Source organism: Scyliorhinus torazame, chromosome 14 (assembly GCF_047496885.1).
Source record: "Scyliorhinus torazame isolate Kashiwa2021f chromosome 14, sScyTor2.1, whole genome shotgun sequence".
In the NCBI taxonomy this organism is placed as follows: domain Eukaryota; kingdom Metazoa; phylum Chordata; class Chondrichthyes; order Carcharhiniformes; family Scyliorhinidae; genus Scyliorhinus; species Scyliorhinus torazame.
In genome coordinates this window covers 17,824,394-17,842,138 of record NC_092720.1, presented here as the reverse complement: position 1 = coordinate 17,842,138, position 17,745 = coordinate 17,824,394, and the positions used below count along the sequence as shown (strand labels likewise).

At 47.4% G+C, this 17,745-nt stretch overlaps 2 protein-coding genes across 2 annotated transcripts in view; one reads left to right on the top strand and one right to left on the bottom strand.

Moving 5' to 3' along the window:
- gpr160 (G protein-coupled receptor 160) overlaps positions 1-1,488 on the bottom strand; it is a 76,557-nt gene extending 75,069 nt beyond the window's left edge. The window contains exon 1 of the mRNA XM_072473770.1: positions 1,295-1,488. The gene's annotated coding sequence lies outside the window, so the exon portion shown is untranslated. The remainder of the gene's footprint in view (positions 1-1,294) is intronic.
- An 11,814-nt stretch (positions 1,489-13,302) lies between these two features.
- Positions 13,303-17,745, top strand: part of LOC140389551 (NAD kinase-like) — a 52,627-nt gene continuing 48,184 nt past the window's right edge. The window contains exon 1 of the mRNA XM_072473759.1: positions 13,303-13,395. The gene's annotated coding sequence lies outside the window, so the exon portion shown is untranslated. The remainder of the gene's footprint in view (positions 13,396-17,745) is intronic.

Here is a 17,745-nt window from a genome sequence, read left to right as displayed (position 1 = left end):
CGCAGACACGGGGAGAATGTGCAGACTCCGCACAGACAGTGACCCAAGCCGGAATCGAACCTGGGACTGTGAAGCCACAGTGCTATTCACTTGTGCTACCGTGCATGTTGCTGATTCTTTTGTATTCTTCAGTTGTCAATAAACTTAAAATATTTGTTAGGGGGAACCATATAGAGCACAGGCCTTGGCCCTCAAATGGATCATAACAGTACAATATTGTGGATGCCATAGCTGTAACGCTGAGTGAATGGCATGAGGTAGAATACTTTAGATTTGACATTCTGTGTAAAATTAAAGCGGTCAAAAAAAAAAGTGTAATTGCTGCCTTCACATTCATTGGAGGGAGGGATTGAGGGGTGAGGGAGGGAACGTATCCTTCAGTTTTTGTGGCTTTTCCTCTCCCTCTCACAACACTGCCTTCATTCTTTTGTGTGTACAAATAAAAGATCGCTCGACTGTTAAGTGCGTCAGATGGTGAGGGAGGCACTTTTGAGATTAACCGAGTGGAAAGCTTCAAAAGGAGTTTCCCCTATTTACAACAGCCAGAAAAAGCAACTATCGTATGTTGAATACGCCAGTCAGTATTTTCTATTTTGAGTGAAAAGCAAGGCATTGAGGAAAGAACTCAAAACTACCACAAAATATACAGTTACTGCACATGCTAGTGCATGATCAGTTACCAATCTGTTTTATAATCTTTATTATTGTCACAAGTAGGCTTACATTAACACTGCAATTAAGTTACTGTGAAAATACTCCTGTCGCCACATTCCGGCGCCTGTTCGGGTACAGAGGGAGAATTCAAAATGTCCAAATTACCTAACAGCATGTCTTTCGGGACTTGTGGGAGGAAATCGGAGCACCCGGAGGAAACCCACGCAGGGAGAACGTGCAGACTCCGCACAGACAATGACCCACGCCGGGAATCGAACCTGGGACCCTGGCATTGTGAAGCAACAGTGCTAACCACTGTGCTTTCACAATGTTAACCCAACACAGACTAAGCAAAACAGGCAGACAGTGGATACAAAACAACATTCCTGAACATTATTTTATTATTTAATTAGTGACTGCACACCAGCAGTGTAATGTCACATCTGCAATAACTATGAGCACATTTGTTTCACATTCAAGTCCTTGCTACTTTGCTGCACCCCTAACCTATATGTCCTCAAATTCAGTTCAAAAAAGTCACCATCAAATAACCTCCCCATAAATCTTCTAAAATACATCATTTGAAACGATTCTCAAACGTTCGAGTCAGTGTTCCCACTCTGTTTACTTGGATTCTTACCTTAACTTAAAGGCACTCCGGGTTCATGGGCATTCAATGTTCTCTTCCCGTGAACAGAAACCTCTTTCCACTCCATTCATCTCAAAATTGCATCTCTCACTCAACAGTTCAGCAAACATGTAATTGTAAACACAAACAAAATGGAGATGGGAGTTGTGAGAGGGAGAGAGAAAACCACAAAAACTGAAGGAGAACAGACATATTCTCTTCCTCACAGCCTCCGCGAACAGGAACCGGAATGTGGCGACTAGGGGCTTTTCACGGTAACTTCATTTGAAGCCTACTTGTGACAGTAAGAGATTTTCTTTCTTTCTTTTCTTAACCCCTCCCTCCAGTGAAAACAAACCTAACCCCCAGGCCATGGGTGTGACCCACATCTCAAACACTGACAGGTTGATGAATAACACACATGGAAAACCAAATTACGATGCTTGCATACCTGGTTTCCAAGATTGAGCAGTTTATCTCTTCCTGTCCGTGCAATGACTAAGCACGTATTTTATCTGTTTGATTACATTGGCTGTAATTCCTGCGTGCACGCATGTTTTATTGTAAAGCAAAACTTGGCTGTTATGACTTCTTGGGAAGGAAGTGAGTGTGCACCATTTGATTCCCATTAACTCATAACGAGTATGAACACCCCCAGTAATTAGGGGTGGTGCTTCCCCCTTAACAGAGAAGGAGCCACAGTATAAAAACACGGGCCCTGGGTGCAGGTTGAGGAGGATGACCCTTCAGGGTGTGGGGATTTAGTAGTGTAGCTTAATAAAGCCCTCTTTTCTTTGTATCTTACTGTGTGTCTAATGAGTATTTCTCGCCCGTCCGATTCACGGCCAACAGAATGGCTGGAAATTCATCTGAGTCCTTCTCAACCAGCAACATAGAAATTCACATAATGAGATTTTTTTCTGATGAAAGTTAACACCTTCACCGAGAAAGAACTTTCACGTATGTCTGTCGTAGAAGGATCCGGTACATTAAGGGTTAACCTGGGACTGAGTACAGTTGAGTGCTCACTGGTAAGAAGGCACCTGACCTCAAGCTTAGGTCAGCAGTGTAGAGCGAGGCAGCTTTAAACAGGCTTCTACTTCTAGGCACTTGCAGCTGGAGCTTGTTAATTAGTTAATTGGATTAGGCCAGTTTTTCAGAAGCTAGATTCACAGTATAAAAGTGATCCCCTACAGTGCAGACTTTGTTTGCACTGAGTGCTGAATTTGGTGCTTTTTGAGTGCGATAGTGAGAGTTTGGTGACCGAGGGAGTGCTGAATTTGGTGCTTTATGAGTGCGATAGTGAGAGTTTGGTGACCGAGGGAGTGCTGAATTTGGTGCTTTTTGAGTGCGATAGTGAGAGTTTGGTGACCGAGGGAGTTAGGTGAGGAGGGAGTAAGGTGCTCCTTTCATTTTGTTTCTGACATTTCCGCAAAGAGTGTGAAGAGAGCCAGGAGTTTACAGGAAGTGTAGCTGACTGGGAGCAGAGTCGGAGGGCGGAGATCTAGTTAGTCCACACAGCAGCTATATTCTGTAAGGTAAGAGGGGATGGAGGCTAGGCCAGTTACATGCTCCTCCTGTAGGATGTGGGTGGTGAGGGATACCACCGGTGTCCCCACTGACTATACCTGCGGGAAGTGCACCCAACTTCAGCTCCTCAAAGACCGTGTTAGGGAACTGGAGCTGAAGCTGGATGAACTTCGGATCATCCGGGAGGCAGAGGGGGTGATTGAGAAGAGTTACAGGGAGGTAACCACACCCAAGGTACAGGACAAGAATAGCTGGGTTACAGTCAGGGGGAAAAAAACAAACAGGCAGACAGTGCAGGGATCCCTCGTGGCCGTTCCCCTTCAAAACAAGTATACCGTTTTGGATGCTGTTGGGGGGGATGACCTACTGGGGGAAGGCCCTAGCGGCCAGGTCTCTGGCACTGAGTCTGGCTCTGGGGCTCAGAAGGGAAGGGGGGAGAATGGAAAAGCAATAGTTGTAGGAGATTCAATGGTTAGGGGAATAGATAGGAGATTCTGTGGTCGCGAGCGAGACTCCCGGAAGGTATGTTGCCTCCCGGGTGCCAGGGCCAGGGATGTCTCGGATCGTGTCTTCAGGATCCTTAAGGGGGAGGGGGAGCAGCCAGAAGTCGTGGTGCACATTGGTACCAACGACATAGGTAGGAAAAGGGGTGTGGAGGTAATAAACAAGTTTAGGGAGTTAGGCTGGAAGTTGAAAGTCAGGACAGACAGAGTTGTCATCTCTGGTTTGTTGCCGGTGCCACGTGATAGCGAGGCTAGGAATAGGGAGAGAGTGCAGTTGAACACGTGGCTGCAGGAATGGTGTAGGAGGGAGGGCTTCGGGTATTTGGATAATTGGAGCGCATTCTGGGGAAGGTGGGACCTGTACAAGCAGGACGGGTTGCATCTGAACCAGAGGGGCACCAATATCCTGGGAGGGAGGTTTGCTAGTACTCTTCGGGAGGGTTTAAACTAATTTGGCAGGGGAATGGGAACCGGATTTGTAGTCCAGCAACTAAGGTAGCCGATATTCAGGATGCCAAAGCATGTAATGAGGCAGTGGGGAAGGGAACACTGACAAAGGAGAGTATTTGCAGGCACGGAGATGGGTTGAAGTGTGTATACTTCAACGCAAGAAGCATCAGGAATAAGGTGGGTGAACTTAAGGCATGGATCGGTACTTGGGACTACGATGTGGTGGCCATCACGGAAACGTGGATAGTAGAGGGGCAGAAATGGTTGTTGGAGGTCCCTGGTTATAGATGTTTCAATACGATTAGGGAGGGTGGTAAAAGAGGTGGGGGGGGTGGCATTATTAATTAGAGATAGTATAACAGCTGCAGAAAGGCAGTTCGAGGAGTATCACCCTATTGAGGTAGTATGGGTTGAAGTCAGAAATAGGAAAGGAGCAGTCACCTTGTTAGGAATTTCCTATAGGCCCCCCAATCGTAGCAGAGATGTGGAGGAACAGATTGGGAAACAGATTTTGGAAAGGTGCAGAAGTCATAGGGTAGCAGTCATGGGCGACTTTAACTTCCCAAATATTGAGTGGAAACTCTTTAGATCAAATAGTTTGGATGGGGTGGTGTTTGTGCAGTGTGTCCAGGAAGCTTTTCTAACACAGTATGTAGATTGTCCAACCAGAGGAGGGGCAATATTGGATTTAGTACTGGGTAATGAACCAGGGCAAGTGGTAGATTTGTTAGTGGGGGAGCATTTTGGAGATAGTGACCACAATTCTGTGACTTTCACTTTAGTAATGGAGAGGGATAGGTACGTGCAACAGGGCAAGGTTTACAATTGGGGGAAGGGTAAATACGATGTTGTCAGACAAGAATTGAAGTGCATAAGTTGGGAACATAGGCTGGCAGGGAAGGACACAAGTGAAATGTGGAACTTGTTCAAGGAACAGGTGCTACATGTCCTTGATATGTATGTCCCTGTCAGGCAGGGAAGAGATGGTCGAGTGAGGGAACCATGGTTGACAAGAGAGGTTGAATGTCTTGTTAAGAGGAAAAAGGTGACTTATGTAAGGCTGAGGAAACAAGGTTCAGACAGGGCATTGGAGGGATACAAGATAGCCAGGAGGGAACTGAAGAAAGGGATTAGGAGAGCTAAGAGAGGGCATGAACAATCTTTGGCAGGTAGGATCAAGGAAAACCCCAAGGCCTTTTACACATATGTGAGAAATATGAGAATGACTAGAGCGAGGGTAGGTCCGATCAAGGACAGTAGCGGGAGATTGTGTATTGAGTCTGAAGAGATAGGAGAGGTCTTGAATGAGTACTTTTCTTCTGTATTTACAAATGAGAGGGGCGATATTGTTGGAGAGGACAATGTGAAACAGATTGGTAAGCTCGAGGAAATACTTGTTAGGAAGGAAGATGTGTTGGGCATTTTGAAAAACTTGAGGATAGACAAGTCCCCCGGGCCTGACGGGATATATCCAAGGATTCTATGGGAAGCAAGAGATGAAATTGCAGAGCCGTTGGCAATTATCTTTTCGTCCTCACTGTCAACAGGGGTGGTACCAGGGGATTGGAGAGTGGCGAATGTCGTGCCCCTGTTCAAAAAAGGAACTAGGGATAATCCTGGGAATTACAGGCCAGTTAGTCTTACTTCGGTGGTAGGCAAAGTAGTGGAAAGGGTACTGAAGGATAGGATTTCTGAGCATCTGGAAAGACACTGCTTAATTAGGGATAGTCAGCACGGATTTGTGAGGGGTAGGTCTTGCCTTACAAATCTTATTGAATTCTTTGAGGAGGTGACCAAGCATGTGGATGAAGGTAAAGCAGTGGATGTAGTGTACATGGATTTTAGTAAGGCATTTGATAAAGTTCCCCATGGTAGGCTTCTGCACAAAGTAAGGAGGCATGGGATAGTGGGAAATTTGGCCAGTTGGATAACGAACTGGCTAACCGATAGAAGTCAGAGAGTGGTGGTGGATGGCAAATATTCAGCCTGGATCCCAGTTACCAGTGGTGTACCGCAGGGATCAGTTCTGGGTCCTCTGCTGTTTGTGATTTTCATTAATGACTTGGATGAGGGAGTTGAAGGGTGGGTCAGTAAATTTGCAGACGATACGAAGATTGGTGGAGTTGTGGATAGTAAGGAGGGCTGTTGTCGGCTGCAAAGAGACATAGATAGGATGCAGAGCTGGGCTGAGAAGTGGCAGATGGAGTTTAACCCTGAAAAGTGTAAGGTTGTCCATTTTGGAAGGACAAATATGAATGCGGAATACAGGGTTAACGGTAGAGTTCTTGGCATTGTGGAGGAGCAGAGAGACCTTGGGGTCTATGTTCATACATCTTTGAAAGTTGCCACTCAAGTGGATAGAGCTGTGAAGAAGGCCTATGGTGTGCTCGCGTTCATTAACAGAGGGATTGAATTTAAGAGCCGTGAGGTGATGATGCAGCTGTACAAAACTTTGGTAAGGCCACATTTGGAGTACTGTGTACAGTTCTGGTCGCCTCATTTTAGGAAGGATGTGGAAGCTCTGGAAAAGGTGCAAAGAAGATTTACCAGGATGTTGCCTGGAATGGAGAGTAGGTCTTACGAGGAAAGGTTGAGGGTGCTAGGCCTTTTCTCATTAGAGCGGAGAAGGATGAGGGGCGACTTGATAGAGGTTTATAAGATGATCAGGGGAATAGATAGAGTAGACAGTCAGAGACTTTTTCCCCAGGTGGAACACACCATTACAAGGGGACATAAATTTAAGGTGAAAGGTGGAAGATATAGGAGGGATATCAGAGGTAGGTTCTTTACCCAGAGAGTAGTGGGGGCATGGAATGCACTGCCTGTGGAAGTAGTTGAGTCGGAAACATTAGGGACCTTCAAGCAGCTGTTGGATAGGTACATGGATTACGGGAAAATGATATAGTGTAGATTTATTTGTTCTTAAGGGCAGCACGGTAGCATTGTGGATAGCACAATTGCTTCACAGATCCATGGTCCCAGGTTCGATTCCGGCTTGGGTCATTGTCTGTGCGGAGTCTGCACGTCCTCCCCGTGTCTGCATGGGTTTCCTCCGGGTGCTCCGGTTTCCTCCCACAGTCCAAAGATGTGCGGGTTAGGTGAATTGGCTAATGATAAATTGCCCTTAATGTCCAAATTGCCCTTGGTGTTGGGTGGAGGTGTTGAGTTTGGGTAGGGTGCTCTTTCCAAGAGCTGGTGCAGACTCAAAGGGCCGAATGGCCTCCTCCTGCACTGTAAATTCAATGATAATCTATGATTAATCTAGGACAAAGGTTCGGCACAACATCGTGGGCCGAAGGGCCTGTTCTGTGCTGTATTTTCTATGTCTATGTTTATATAGGGACATGTCAGGGAGTCATCGGCATACCTGTGCCCTCCACTGTAAATATATACGTAGTTCAGTAATGTTAATAAAGAATTTGTGGTAACTTCCATAAGACTGTATAATGTGCCTGAATGGTAACAAGGAAACAATATATGTGCCTTACATGGGGACATCCCAATGCTTTCCAATCAATAAAGTACTTCTGAAGGGAAACCTGGCAAACAATTTGAGTACTACAAAGTCCCACAAACAATAATTTAGTGATATTGGTTGCGGAATATATGGTACAACATGGAAGGACTGTTCTTTTTCTCCTTTCTTATTAAACGTGTTATGCAACTGGAACAAAGTATGATTTCTGGAGTGTGGCGTCTGGGGTGTTTAGTGTCTGCAGTGTGATGCCTGACATGTGCTGACGTATCCTTTTAATGTATCACTGGCAAGTCTCCCACGTTACTTGCACAAAACATCATTTGAAACTGCAGGCACAATTCTCCAGATAGGTTTCTAAGTATGTTAGTGAGCGGGAACTGCAGCAAGCTTCCTGGCGCCTTCCCAGGCGTAGCCGGCAATGTTATTCAACGTTAATTGGTCCACTTAGTGAGGCCCCACGGTTTCTCACCGCAAATGAAGGTTCGCCAACTGATTCACCGGGACTGCATTCACCAACCCTGCCCACTCTGCTAACAAGGTTGAGCAGCACTTAAACAGCACTTGCACAGCCAACCCCAATCAACTCACAGCCATGGCACCCAGGACACCAACCACATGATTCGGGGATGCAGACCTGGATATGGTGCAGGCCAGGAGGGACGTCCTGTTCCCCCGAGGGTCCCTGTGAACCACAGTGCAGCCAGGGCCGCCTGGGATGAGGTTGCGCTGGCTGTGAGCTTGGGAGTGCGACCATGAGGTCTGGCCTCCAGTGTCGCAAGAAGGTCAACGACCAGGGCAGCACGGTAGCACAGTGGTTAGCACCATTGCTTCACAGCTCAAGGGTCCCAGGTTCGATTCCTGGCTTGGGTCACTGTCTGTGTGGAGACACATTCTCCCTGTGTCTGCGTAGGTTTCCTCCGGGTGCTCCGGTTTCTTCCCTCTGCGTACCTGAACAGGCGCCGGAATGTGGCAACTAGGGGCTTTTCACAGTAACTTCATTGCAGTGTTAATGTAAGCCTACTTGTGACAATAATAAAGATTACTGGTATTCTCTGGGCATCATGGGTGAGTTGACACCAAAGCCCCCCACCCCCCCTTCCGAGACCTTTCCACCCCCATGCGAGCATCCACCCTCCCCAGCCTTCCCAGCGGCCCCCAATCCTCCCTTCAAGCCCCCCTCTCCGGTCAACACCCTCCAACCATTCCCTCACATCCTCCCCCCAACCCCCTCATCACTGTGAACCACCCATGCGGCTAACGATGCCTCTCTGTTTCTCCGTAGGAGATGCTCTCCCACAATTGCCGGGAGACAAGGCGGCACGCTGGCGCAATGGTTAGCACAGCAGCCTCACGGCACCGAGGACCCGGTTCGATCCTGGTTCATGTCACTGTCCGTGAGGAGTTTGCACATTCTTCCCGTGTTTGCGTGGGTTTCGCCCCCACAACCCATAGATGCGCAGGGTAGGTGGATTGGCCACGCTAAATTGCTCCTTCATTTGAAAGGAAATGAATTGGGTACTCGAAATTAAAAAATAGCAAATCGCCAGGAGAGGGTTCAGACTGGCGGTGGGGTGCCGGACATACGAATTCGAGGGACAGGCCCTGGAGGGAACTGGGGTGGCCCAGGACAGAGCGGTCAGCAATGCGGAGGGCGGCGAATGCCGCAGAGGTGAGGATCCACCGGGCCACACCAAGGACGTAGCACAGTGGTTAGCACTGTTGCTTCACAGTGCGAGGCTCCCAGGTTCGATTTCCGACTCTGGTTTCCTCCCACAAGTCCCAAAAGACATGCTGTTAGGTGAATTGAAGATCCTGAATTCTCCCTCCGTGTATCCGAACAGGCGCCGGAGTGTGGCGACAAGGGGATTTTCACAGTAACTTCATTGCAGTGTTAATGTGAGCCTACATGTGACAATAAAGATTATTATTATTATTATTATTAGAGAACCTGTTGCACGTGAGTTGTTATTGTCATATTGACTGACCCATCCCTCCCATTGACCACATGCCCATTCTCCCGCAGGTCCTCCAGCTGACAGCGCCGGCCTATCCCGGGTGACTCCCTCCCCTGCCTCCCAGTAGAACACCTTGGAGGGGAGCGCCGTCACAGCTGTCATCCCCACCCTTCATCAGCGCAACCCCCTGGACTGGGGCACAATCTGGTGAGCACCACACTTGGTGCTGATGCACATCAGGTGGAGACAGGAACCCCCAGGCAAGACAGCAGTTGGAGATCTGCTGGATCCCAGGACCCAGCTGGGTCCCATCCTGATGCTGGGCCTGTGGAACAGGGTTACCCGAAGCTGATGGGGATGTTAGGGAGCGAGCGGGACATTCAGACGGAGATGTCAGCGACACCCCAGCAGGTCCATAGCTGCTGGGAGGAGTCCCAGAGGCTACGGGTGCAGGAGATGTCGCCGGCAATGAGTGGCACCGAGGCCAACACTGCTAGGGTGACAACCGCAGTGGAGAGGCTGGTACACGATGTCGGCACCATGAGTGAAGGTGGCCAAGGAGTGGTGGAGTCGGTGACGGCCATGGCTGAGGGCCTCGGCAGAATGTTCGACTCGCTGTGGGATGTGACCCAGTACCAGGCGGATCTTGATGAGATTCTGTGAGACAAGTCCCGCTCTCAGATGGGAATGGCCGAGGCGCTGCGGAGCTTGTCCCAGTCGCAGGTGGGCATTGCCGAGGTGCTGCGGAGCATGGCCTAATCATTGAGGAGCATCACCAAGGGCGTCGACACCATGGTGAAGACATCGGGGAGCCGCCAGCACTGGCAGAGCCAAATGGCGCAGGGGCAGCCAGGCTCGGAGCAGCTGCCCCTTGTCATGATATGCAAACATGCAACCAATGAACACTCAGAATAGGACACAACCAATGGGCAGTCAGAACACTCAGAGGTGGCATCACCACAAGAAGGCAGGACATAAACACTATAAAAGGGATGAGGCACTCACACCCTGCCTATTTCCACAGACAGACATCTAGAGATGATGTGGAGATGCCGGCATTGGACTGGGGTAAGCACAGTAAGAAGTCTTACAACACCAGGTTAAAGTCCAACATGTTTATTTCAAACACTAGCTTTCGGAGCACTGCTCCTTCGTCAGACATCTAAAGAGTTAGACAGGGTTGATCAGCAGCATCACACTCCAGTACGTGGCTGAGAGCAAGCTGGTACAATTAGACTGAGTTACTGCAGTTAGATTAGCAGAGAGTCGAACTAATTTGAGAACTGTGTTAATAGTTCAATAAACACGTTGAACTCATTTCAGAGTCTGGAGCATCCTTTAGTTAGGACTGCATCAAGTAGCAGCCTGTGTTATCCGAAGCAGCATAACCTTACTTCACGCAAATTGGCTGCAATGCTTCCTATATGCGCGGGTCTTGAGGTGCAATGGTAGCATAGAACGTAGAACATAGAACATAGAACAATACAGCGCAGTACAGGCCCTTCGGCCCACGATGTTGCATCGAAACAAAAGCCATCTAACCTACACTATACCATTATCATCCATATGTTTATCCAATAAACTTTTAAATGCCCTCAATGTTGGCGAGTTCACTACTGTAGCAGGTAGGGCATTCCACGGCCTCACTACTCTTTGCGTAAAGAACCTACCCCTGACCTCTGTCCTATATCTATTACCCCTCAGTTTAAGGCAATGTCCCCTCGTGCTAGCCATTTCCATCTGCGGGAGAAGGCTCTCACTGTCCACCCTATCTAACCCTCTGATCATTTTGTATGCCTCTATTAAGTCTCCTCTTAACCTTCTTCTCTCTAACGAAAACAACCTCAAGTCCATCAGCCTTTCCTCATAAGATTTTCCCTCCATACCAGGCAACATCCTGGTAAATCTCCTCTGCACCCGTTCCAAAGCCTCCACGTCCTTCCTATAATGCGGTGACCAGAACTGTACGCAATACTCCAAATGCGGCCGTACCAGAGTTCTGTACAGCTGCAACATGACCTCCTGACTCCGGAACTCAATCCCTCTACCAATAAAGGCCAACACTCCATAGGCCTTCTTCACCACCCTATCAACCTGGGTGGCAACTTTCAGGGATCTATGTACATGGACACCTAGATCCCTCTGCTCATCCACACTTTCAAGAACTTTTCCATTAGCCAAATATTCCACATTCCTGTTATTCCTTCCAAAGTGAATCACCTCACACTTCTCTACATTAAACTCCATTTGCCACCTCTCAGCCCACCCTACCTCTGGGCCAGAAGTACCAGATTCAACCCCACTTCAGGACTTTATGGCCATGGAAGGTGAGTTCATAACAGAGCCAAACAGGTTGATTATCAGTCAATAAATCCTTTAGCACACTGGGCTAAATAGCTGGCTTTTAAAGCAGGCCAGCAGCACGGTTCAATTCCTGTACCAGCCTCCCTGAACAGGTGCCGGAATGTGGCGACTAGGGGCTTTTCACAGTAACTTCATTCGAAGCCTACTTGTGACAATAAGCGATTTTCATTTCATTTCAAAATGCCCGATGGCAGGCAGTAAAAGCAGGAGATAATCCTGGTCAACCGTAATTTTTTTTCCAAAAATATATTTATTCATGAAATATCTAAAAGAACATTACAAAGCATTTCAAAATGGCCAATACAGCAAGTGCAAATGATATTCAAACATTTTTTGCAAAGATAATGCATGTTGCACTCTGAGATGAAAAGAATGTTACAAACATTTCAAAATGGTCATTACATAAGGTGCAATAATTGTTTTGCATAGATCGTGTTGTATTCAATACAATTTGATATGTATAATTATTTTTTAATGAATTTAAAGTACCCAATTAATTTTTTTCCAATTAAGGGGCAATTTAGCGTGATCAATCCACCTACCCTGCACATTTTTGGGTTGTGGGGCTTAGACCTACGCAGACATAGGGAGAATGTACAAACTCCACACCGACAGTGACCCGGGGTTAGGATCGGACCTGGTCTTCGGTGCCGTGAGGCAGCAGTGCTAACCGTTGCGCCACAGTGTCGCCTAATACATTAATATTTTCTGTATACATTCAATGTGAGTCATACAGCCCTATGGACTTCCATTTCCAACCCCTTGATATATTGTGGCTGAAAGGTATTCGGCAGTGACCTTTCCCAATTGTGGCTCTGTGGTGGCTGCCCCAAGCTTCAGTGAATCTCTCAGCACCTAGTCCTGGACATTGGAATGCACCAGTCTGCAACACATGGCCACAAACAACTCTGCCATACCACAGAAGGCAGCAGCAGGCCACTGCTGTACTTTGCCAAGCATAAACATGGATCAATCCAATGGAAGTCCATGATTGCCAATGCCCTTTTCGGGTATGTACCTGAAGCTTTATAACATTACAACACTTGGAATTTACTTAATTGGCTGGAAAGCGCTTTGGAACTTCCTTGTGGGTGTTAAACGTACTCGACAAATATTGTTTCTTTCTAAAATAAAAAGTTAAATTTCTTGTTTGGTTCCGAAGAAGTCTGGTTGGATTGTTTTTCTTTCTCTCCCCAAATGCTGATGTGTAGATGCTGGCGTAGCACTGGGATGGGCACAGTAAGAAGTCTTACAACTTAAAGTCCTGGTTAAAGTCCAACAGGTTTATTTGGAATCACTAGCTTTTGGAGCGCACCTGATGAAGGAGCTGCGCTCCGAAAGCTAGTGATTCGAGCCAAACCTATTGGACTGTAACCTGGTGTGGTCAGACTGTGTCCACAAATGCTGGCAGACCTGTTGAGCTCTGTTTGTATTTCACATCTCCAGGGTTTGGTTATGTTCTAGTGTTCCCTTTCCTGTAATGTTGTGGAGGGTAAACAGCAATGTGTTTTTTTTGGAGGATTTTTATTCAAACAGACATTGGTGGCCGGAAAGCACGGGAACCAATCAGAACACAGCAGCAGCGACGGCCAATCACAGGAGGGCCCATTGGATAGGGGCGGGAGGGCCAATCGGCTGGATGGGGGCAGGAAAGCCAATCGGCGGGCGAGGTTTCGGCGACCAATCCCGGGAGGGCTAACTAAAGAGCTGCGGCGGCGGCAGCGAATGGGCGCTGCTGTTGTTGGCGCGTAGGCGCTGAGGGGTGGGAGACGCTGAGGCGGCTGCAACTGGCTCGTCGGATAGGCCGTGCTCTGGATGTACTTGGATCCGCAGGTAAATTGCTGGAGAGCGTCTCCCTCCCTGACCCCGCAGGCCTTCAGCCGACCCCACTAACTCAGTTGATAGCGACTAATGGCCACCGATGTCAATCCAATTCTGTTCATCAATACCTTAGATTGGTATTGTAAATGCAAATATCTCAATGTAAAATTCAAATATTAAGCCTGAATGCTAATAGAATATGTTTAAATCTTAATATTACATTTAAATATCTATGTCAAATTCAAATGTTAAATCTGAATGCTGATGGAGTTTGTTCAAATCTTAATACATTAAAAAATCTTTATGTTAAATTTAAATGCTAATGAAACTTCAAATATTGGTACATGTAAATATCTTAATGTCAAATTTAAATGTTAAATTTGAATGCTAATGGCATTTCAAATATTGGTACATGTAAATGTCTTAATGTTAAATTTAAATGCTAATGGCATTTCAAATATTGGTACATGTAAATGTCTTAATGTTAAATTTAAATGTTAACTTTGAGTGCTAATGGCATTTCAAATATTAGTACTTAATCATCTTTATTAGTGTCACAAGTAGGCTGACATTAACACTGCAATGTGTTAATGCCAAAGCAAAATGCTTTTGGTGCTGGTATAAAAGGGCTGAATACCCGGCAGGTCTGACAATATCTGTGATGAGAGCGGCGAGGTTTATGTTTCAAGTGGCTGACCTCTCTTCAAAACCTGACTAGCCATCCAGAGGGCTGGATGAATCATCTGTGTAATGTCAGGTCAAATCCCACTCGGGCAATTTGAGGATCTGCTGATTGTTTTCTCTTTACAGGGAATATTCTAATGTGATTAATTGAAATGTACTGTGAAGGATTGAAATATTTATCAGTTTACTGTGTCTGGTAGCAGTTGAGCTACTGGACTAATAATCCAGAGGACGGAAGATCAAAAGGCAACACTCCCAACCACTACTGGTGATTTGATATGATTTATTGTCATGTACTGAAGTACAGTGAAAAGTATTTTTCTGCTGCTGAGGGAACGTACACAGTATGTACATAGTAGACAAAAAGAATAATCAACAGAGTACATTGCCAACCAGTGATTGGTTACAGTGTGGAACAAGGGGCCAAACAAAGCATTGCATGAGCAAGAGCAGAATTATATAAGAAGTGGAAAATAGTTTTAGTAGGTCAAAGTGGTGATAGGAGATAAACAAAAAGGGTCTGGGGGAGAGAACTCTCAGAGAGTCGCCGTGTTCTGGCGCCATCTATAAATTTGGATTTGGTGAAGTAAGTAATTAAATCGGGTATATTAAGAAAACTGGAATCAATAATGTGGACCTGGATTGCTGTAAAAGCCCATTTGGGTCACTTAATGGTCTTTAGGAAAGGAGGTTGAATGCCTTTACTTAGTCTCTACAGCAGTATGGCTGACTCTCCTGAAATGGCTTAGCTGTAACAAGCTGATATGTAAAAGTATAATAAGATCATATAGAGCACTTGGCAGCAATCCAGGCAGTGGAGTCAACTATGACCAGGGTATACCCAGCCCAGGTTTGTTCTGCTTGTCCTCTTGCTGACCTTTGGGACTGTGACAAATTGGGAATGCAATCTGATAGCAAGAGCCTGGCAGAGTCATACTCAAGAATCCTACCTTATGGTCAATGTTCCAGTTTCATCCAGGAATAATGATGGAGATGCCCTGTCCCAAGAGCAGAAATGGTGGCACAATGGTATACAGTTGGGAAGGAATGGCCCTGGGCGTTCTCAACATATGACTTTGTACCCCATGAGTCCGATGGCATCAGGCCAAACATTTGCCGATTAACACTTGCCCCACACATGCGCACACGCATGTGATAATTCAGTACTCTGTTTTGAACACTGTTGGAAGGAGCATTGGCAAAAGGTCAGCAGTGGGTGGGGGCAATCAGTATCAAGAGTGGTTCAGTAATACCATATTGATCCCTCTATCTATGCAGATGCATCTACAGTCTTAGTTGGAGTGACCACCCCACTATTTGTTCAGATTAAGTACTGTCTTCATACATGGCATTCTCCATCATGGAGGAAATTAACAATACTGAGGAAGAATATTCGCTCCCAACAATGTGGGATAGGTGTGGGTAGAGCTGAAAATACCAAGGGGCCTGGATGAAGGAGAGAGAGAGAGAGGATGACACTTGCTGCTGCCTGATTTATCTGAAGCTCGCCGGATGTTACAGGGAGCTGCAAGAGAGGCAAAGCAGTCTTCACAGGTGAAGGTTTAGCCTGGATAGAGTTCCAGCCTGGGACTGGATTGAAACCCTGCCGGCCTCCCTGCATTTCCATAGCCTGCAGCAAAAGGAGAAGAGGAGGGGCCGAGACTGTTTGGTCCCATCTACAGGACCCTTGGGAGCTGGGACTGTTTGCAGCTTGCTGCCTGTTTCACCTACAGAGCCCTCGAGCCTGAGGCCTCCCAGCAAACAGGAGGTTGCTGCAACACTTGGAAGGGGACGAAGAGGAGAAGAAGGTTGGTGCAACTGGACTTAAATGGCGTCAATCCAGATTCTTTTCCATCGATGTCACATTCCAGTGCCCGAAAGAAAAGAGGCGGGGGGATAGTGAGGAAATCCCAGCAGCTGCCGCTGTCCCCCGAGCAGGTTGCTTCGGGGTTGGATGTGACCCGAGAGGGCCCGTTCCACCCAGTACAACTTAGCACCCCGGACTTGTTCAATTTCTCAGTGGAGGGGGTCAGCGATAACCCCCTGCTTCTTAGGTTCTTAGCGGGTTATGGTTTGGAAGACCCTCTGTTCCAACCGCTGTCTTTGGGCACCTCTGCCGCCATCCCCGGACCTGTTTCCGGAGTTATTTTCGAGGCCTTCCAGTGACCAGGTGGCGGGGGCGGAGCAGGCGTCTGCACCACCGCCTCCTGCTGGCCCGGGGACCCCAGGAGGAGCCTGAGGAGATTCCACCTGTCGATGATCCCGGTGGCAGGATCACGGCAGCCCCTGAGTTGGTTGGTGGGCCCGTGTCGCCCACAGCACTCAGTGTGGTGGAGGATTCAGGCCCGGAGGGCGACTGTCCAAAAGGCTGTCAGCCACCCAGTGTCGGGAACGCAGGGTGCACGAGACGCTCTGTAGCGGGGTGCGGGTCTCACTCGTGCCTGACACTGTCGCCCCTCACCCCCTCTGGGGAACTTCCAGAATCTGGCATATCATAATTGAAGGTTCTTTTGTTTTTCTGCCTCAGTAGATAGTTCAGGCAGTGCCCTATTGGGGCCCCCCCTTCACCAACACTCCGACTCCCTCCCTTCTTTCCCTTCTCTCCCCACCACCCCCCTTCCCTACCCTTGTCTCTGTACCAACAGAAGGGAATCTGGTCTCTCCAGCGCAAAGTTTAGTGCTTGTACCGTTTGTTTTTTGTATAAACGTGTTGTGAACTATTTTAATAATCAGAGTATCCACCCCCCTCCCCGTACATTGGTACTGAGGGGAGAGTACCCTGTTTCTCCAACACAAAATGAGTGTTTGTACTGTTTGTCCTTGTATATATTTTTTATTGTTTTCATAAAAAGATATGTCCAATCCACCTACCCTGCACATCTTTGGGTTGTGCAGGCGAAACCCATGTAAACACTGGGAGAATGTGCAAACTCCACATGGACAGTGACCCAGAGCCGGGATCGAACCTGGGACCTCGGCGCCGTGAGGCAGCAGTGCTAACCACTGCACCACCATGCTGCCCTGCCCGAGAAATAGTTGAAGCATTGGATGTGATTTTTCAAGATTCTATAGACTCAAATAGTTTCTACAGGTAGCTAATGTAACCCTCCTGTTTAAAAAGGTTGGTAGAGAGAAAGCAGGGAGCTATAGACCAGTCAGGCTGAGTATGAAAAATTCCAGAGTCCATTATAAAAGATTTAATAGCAGAGCACTTGGAAAACCAGTGGCAGGATTGGACAGTCAGCATGGATTTAATGAAAGGGAAATCATGCTTGACAAATCTACTGGAATTCTTCGAGGATGTAACGAGTAGAGTTGACGAAGGGGAGCCAGTGGGCGTTGTTTATTTGGACTTTCAGAAGACTTTCGACAGTCTCACATAAGAGGGGATTGGGGGTAGTATTGAGATGGATAGAAAACTAGTTTGCAGAAAGGGAACAAATAGTAGGAATAAATGGATATTTTTCCAAGTGGCAGGCAGTACTGTAGGGATTGGTACTGGGACCCCAGCTATTCACAATATTACGTTTACTTCTCTCATCCAAATCATTATCTCCAGTGTGGCATGGTAGCACAGTGGGTAGCACTGCGGCCTCACGGTGCTGAGAATCCAGGTTGAATTCCAGCCCCGGGTACTGTCCGTGTGGAGCACGCATTCTCCCTGTGTCTGCGTGAGCC